Source organism: Lathyrus oleraceus, chromosome 2 (genome assembly GCF_024323335.1).
Source record: "Lathyrus oleraceus cultivar Zhongwan6 chromosome 2, CAAS_Psat_ZW6_1.0, whole genome shotgun sequence".
Lineage (NCBI taxonomy): Eukaryota > Viridiplantae > Streptophyta > Magnoliopsida > Fabales > Fabaceae > Lathyrus > Lathyrus oleraceus.
The window spans coordinates 302632928-302639234 of NC_066580.1; positions in this window are offsets into that span (position 1 = coordinate 302632928).

Below are 6307 nucleotides of genomic sequence, written 5' to 3' on the forward strand. Positions count from 1 at the left end.
GGAAGAAAAAAAAGAGAAAAAGAAATGAAAAAAATAGAGAAATAAAGAATAAGCACTTGCCTTGGAAATAGACTCATGCATTAATGTGATACTCTAAAGAAAAATTCGAGTGAAAAAGAGTCAAGTTTGGACGACACCCCATAAAAGAATTCTTGCACAAAGAAAAACAACAACATGAATGCCGAGTTATAAAACCTTTTGTCATCCATTTTTTGTCTACTCTCCCTTCGTACCTAAGCCCTGTTACAACCCAGAAGACCTCTTAAAGTGTGTGAAATTGTGTTTGTGTAGTTAACATAGAATCTATTCAAAAAGTAAGAGTTGATATTGCATATCTTGATATTTTGATTGCTAAACACCTTAACCCCGAGAGATTTGGTGAGTAGTGTGAAGAAGTTTGTAGGTAAAAGAACACTCTGAAATGATAAGGCAGTGGATAAGTTCGAATGGGTAAACCAGAAGCTTAATCGGAAAGGAGAAAGATAAGTTGAGAATAGCATCAACTGTGTTGTGGAAAGAATAGAATCCATGGTTGACCTCCGCGTTATCTCTTACATCACTTTAGGACAAGCAATGAGATAAGTTTGGGGTTGTGATCGGTCACCATTTACACTTAGTTTTCATCATCCATCCAGCATTGAATCTTCAAGAATCGGTAACATTTTTCTCTTTATTTTAGTGATTTCTTAAGTTTATCGCATTTTAGAAATTTCCGCTTATTTTATGTTGCATTAGTAGTTCTTCTCTTTTTGTCGCATTTTATGCGTTTCTGTGTAGTACTGTTTCGTTTCTAGGTTAACTAACAAGTCTGAAAAGTGCATACCGGAAGAATGGAGGTTAAAGACATCATGCGAAGCAAAAAAAGACAAAGGGTGACACGGGTGCCCGTGTCAGCTGACACTGCCCGTGTCAGCAAAGGGTGAAGTTTGGACTTACAGTGAGGCTAACACGGGCAGCCGTGTCACCTGACACGACCCGTGTTGGCCATTTCGCCCCATTTGTTGATTTTTCATCTGTTAACCCCTTTGTACGTCCGGAGGGCAGTTTGGGCATTTCACAATGTTTTTAGCTGTTTGGAAGTTATTTAGTCTGAATTTTGGCATAGAGAAAAGCAATTTTTGGTCGTAGAAGAAAAAGACAGAAAGAAGAAGTGAGCTTGCAAAGTGTTTAGAGGATAAGAGATCTTCAAGATCGGAAGAGATTGAAGATCAACCTTCAGCAACAACAAATTGTAATGTCTCTAATTTGTAATTTACTGATTTTGAGTATTATGAGAAGCTAAACCCCCCAATGCTAGGGGGTTTCCCTAAATTGCTACTGTATGAATACTTTATCTATGTTCTTATAATCATCGATGTTTTTTTAATTCAAATTATTATACAACGCTCTTAATGCTTTACTTTATCGGACAAATGAAATTATGATCTCTGGTTAAGGTTTAGGTCGGACAAACCGCCTTATCGCTTGTTGTATAATAAAACCCAAGTTTAATCACTTAGGAATGAGGATCAAATAGTGGTCACCGTTAATTCTTGATCAATTGCATATTTCATAACAACAATTTGAATAACTAAAGAATTAGGATTGAAATTGACTGTTAATGGCTTTCGGCTAAGGAATTAGAGAAAAAAATTCTTGAGAAACGATTTTGAATTATTACAACATAGATGTTATATAATATGGAAGAAGTTTATTACAAAGCAATTCATACATCTGGCCCTAGCATGCTTTCTCATATCGGTTAAACAGTTTTTATACGCTTAATATTTTTATTTCCGTTCTTATTATTTTTTAAAACACTCATCAAACCCCATATGATCTTTTGTTCAATTGAATTATTATAAATATTGGTACTTACAACGTAGTCCTCGAGATCGGTACTCGGGATAACTCCCATTTTATTACTATATTGGTGCAAATAGTACACTTGCTATTTTACCGATCAGTGCCTGATAGAGACCATCTAAGGTCTATGTCTTAGAAAGATAAGGAGACATTCAAAGAGTATGCCCAGAGGTGGAGAGAGCTTGTTGCCCATATAAGCCCACCATTGGATGAGAAAGAAATGACGAAGATCTTCTTGAAGACACTGAGTTCGTTTTACTACGATCGTATGGTTTCTAGTGCCCCCAATGACTTTACCGAAATGGTAAACATGGGGATGAGGTTAGAAGAAGGAGTCCGTGAAGGACATTTTTCCAAAGAAGAAGCATTGTCTTGCAAGAAATATGGGGGTAGTTTCTCTAAGAGGAAGGAGGGAGAAACTAATTCAGTGTCAATGGGGAGGCAGAGGAGGCCTTATGTTAGAAAGAGTTTTCAACCTCGTCAACCTCAACATCAAGTTTCTCTCTAGTGAGTCCAGTTTTTTCCAAGAATTCCAATCAACCTAGTCTGATTCAACAACAACAACGTCAACAACAACTGCAACAAAGAACCAACTACAACAACGACAATAATCAACAACAAAACTTGGAGAGGAAGAAGGTCTCCTTTGACCCTATTCCTATGTCACGACATAGAAAATTGCTACCCGTTGAAGTATGAAGTACAAAAGCTTCTGAAGAGTGGGATGGTGTCCTTTGAGGACAGAGCACCTAATGTGAAAGCTAATTCATTTCCTGCTCATGGTAATGCTACTGTCAACATGGTGGACAACTGTCCAAGGAATTTCCAGGTATTCGATCTACGACGTATCCGTAGGTCGTTGGTGGAAATGCATAGGACCTTGTGTTTGATCAGTGACTATGAGCACGACCATGATGGTTGTGCAATCTATAGTGTGAACCCTCGTGGGTGTATGATTGTCAAGACAGATATGTAGAAGTTGATGGATGAGAATGTAATCCAGATTCAACAATTGAGAGATATATATGATGTGAATGTAATCGTGTCAGTATTCAAGACCCCTGGGCGGGTAGTTATTCAGTTCTATAGAAGCAATATCAACAATGTTAATAGATCGGTACCACCGTTGGTTATACGGTTAGCGGGCCCTGTCCCATATGCGTTCGATAAAGTTGTGCCATATCAATACAACGCCACAATGGTAGAAAGTGGTCAAGATGTTCCTTTACAAGTTGCAGACTCCGTGGTAAATATTGTTGACATCGCAAAGGTGACTCGTAGTGGTCGTGTATTTGGTCCGGTTTTTCCGAAGGAGGTAGAAGATGTTGTAACCAGTTAGCGAATCCGGTTAACACTTCTATGTGTTAGTCTGGTGAATCCAGTTAGCTGGAGGCTAGTGATGATGACGAAGTGTTAAAATTGATAAAAAGAAGTGAGTTTAATATGGTGGAGAAGTTGATCCAAACCCCGTCAAAGATCTTCGTGCTGTCATTTTTGGTGAACTCTAAGGCACATAGGGAGGCATTGCAGAAAGTGCTCGGGCAAGCTTATGTTGAGCATGATGTTACTGTGGATCAGTTTGACCATATTGTTGCCAACATCACTTCTTGTAATAATCTAAGCTTTTGTGATGAAGAGCTTCTTGAGGAAGGCAGGAATCACAATTTGGCGTTACATATTTCTATGAATTACAAGGAGGACGCTTTTTCTAATGTGTTGGTCGACATTGGTTCGTGTTAAAATATCCTTCCGAAATCAACTTTATCAAGACTCTCTTATCAAGGTGCCCCGATGAGGTATAACGGTGTGGTTGTTAAAGTGTTCAACGGTTCTCGTAAAACTGTCATTGGTGAAGTGGACCTTCCAGTTAAGATAGGTCCGAGTGATTTCCAAATAACCTTCCAAGTAATGGATATCCATCGGCCTACAGTTGTCTATTGGGAAGGCCATGGATTCATGAGGCAGGAGAAGTGACGTCCACTCTACACCAAAAGATAAAATTTGTGAAGAATGACAAGCTTGTCGTTGTTGGTGGAGAGAAAGCACTTTTAGTGAGCCATCTGTCATCTTTTACATATGTTGAAGCTGCGGAGGAGGTTGGAACGTATTTCAAAGCCTTGTCTATTGCTGAGGAGAAGAAAACCGGGGCACCTATATCCTCTCTAAAGGATGAGCAAAATCCTATCGAGGCTAGCAGCATTGACCAATGGGGCTGTATGGTAGAGATTGCTGAGAACAAGAACAGGGCTGGATTGGGATTTCAACCAGGGCCGTTCAACATCAAAACTGAAGATGTGCAACCCAGTTTCCATAGTGCAGGGTTCATTCATGGGAATGATCAACACTCAGCTGCCGTGATTGAGGATGATGGTGATGAAGACGAAGCTTGCACCAACTTTATGACGCATGGAAAGACTTGCAACAATATGGTTTTTGTTGATGTTCCTACTGTTATTCATGGCTCTAAGTCATTTTTTTTTCATTTTAAAGAAAAATCCTTCTCCTATGCCTAAGGGAGAAGTGAACATTGTTTGGAATTTCTATTATCATCAATAAAATACAATTTTATTCATCCACATCTATGATGTTTTGGTTTTACTTTTTACTTTTCTGAAAATGGTAGTCACAAAAAACATAAATAAATAATAATCTTCGATCTGCATAATATTTGCTCACAATTCACATCTCTAAAATCAAAATATCAAATTATTATGCAGGTTGGTTCTTAAACCCATTGAATACAATGATCCTACTCCCTATCCAAACTTTGACTTCCCTGTGTTTGAGGTTGAGGAGGAGACTGGTGATGAAGAAGTATCTGATGAATGATCTCGTTTACTTGATCATAAGGAAAAGTCCATTCAGCCATTTTAAGTGCAAATTGAATTAGTCAACTTGGGTTCTGAGGATGATGTGAAGGAAGTCAAGATTGGGTCTCAACTATATCCAGAAGCTAAGAAGGGGTTGATTGATCTTCTTCGAGAATATTCATATGTGTTTGCTTGGTCCTATCAATACATGCCTGGGTTGGATTCTAAGATTGTGGAGCATAGATTACCGTTGAAATCATAATTCCCGTCGGTCAAGCAGAAGTTGAGAAGAAGTCATCCTGATATGGTAGTTAAGATCAAAGAAGAAGTGAAGAAGCAGATCGATGCGGGTTTTCTTGTTTCCTTTGAGTATCCGTAGTGGGTGGTGTAGCGGGGTATTCGTTACCTTTAGATTTATTGAATAAATCAAAAGTTAATCATACAATTCGAGTCGCCACCACACTTCTATTTATCCAAAGGAAATGTTAGAAAGCGAACAAAAACCGAGAAGTTTTATCAAATCAAAAACTAATAAAAATGTCAGAGATCTGGGTAAGGGGGTTGGTTATGCAATGGGAAGGTTTTAAGCACCCAAAACATCATTAGTACTCTAAGGGAGCCCTTTTTACAAATTTTGTAAGGTAGGTTGGTATTTGTAAAAAAAAATATTTGTGCAAACATGATTGGGGAGATGAGAAAAGAATATACAAGTTATTTACAATTTTGTGTTTGAATGGATAAACCCATTGCCTACGTACCATCTTAAAAAGGTAGGATCAAAACCTCGTAGTTCGGGGTAAAAATCTCAAAATAAGTTAGTGAATTGATTGGTCAAAAGCCTTAAGGTCTTTTGTTATCAAAGGGAGAAAACTCAACCTAAAACCACAAATCCACCATGTGAGGAGAGCTTCAACATGCTAGTGAGGGGTTAACCCTATAATAAGCATGGAAGACTTATAGTCCATTGTCGCAACCTGAAAAATGGAATGCGAAAAAAAACAACCGGCGAAGAAAGACATGAGAGTCGCCACCGTGCGTTATTTATCCCAAAGGAGGGAAAGGAAACGCTCGAAGTAAACTTGGAAAAAGGAAAGGACAAGACAGGGTCTCGCAACCAAATCTTGGGTTCGGGAGTCGATTATGCGAAGGGAAGGTATTAGCACCCCTACGCATCCGTAGTACTCTACGGGATCCACTTTTGTAGTTCTTGTCTAAAGGGTGTGGGTTTATCTAATGTGTTATTTACTAAAAAAAAGGGGTCAAAAGAAAATGACTCGCACGGATGTCGCATCCACTGCATACGTATCTCATCTGAATATGAGAATCAGAGTCTTCGTAGCTCGGCTACATAGGGGTTAAGGGTAATTGTGCTCGCGAAGACATCGCGTCTTATGCCTACGTATCTCATCTGGAATGAGAATTAGAGCAAGCCGTAATTCGTCTAACTACGGGGTTATGGATTGGGTTTTGGACGAACAACGTTACTACGCAATCTACTGGATGCTCGACCTTTGGAGACTTACTCGCCTGTAGTAGAAGGAGTTAACGTGTTCTTAGGAGAAATAAAATCAATGAGTTGGTATGGTTAGGGATGCTCATGGAGAAAGGAAATCCTAGACGAAGGAACCTGCATAAAGTAAACACACAAAACA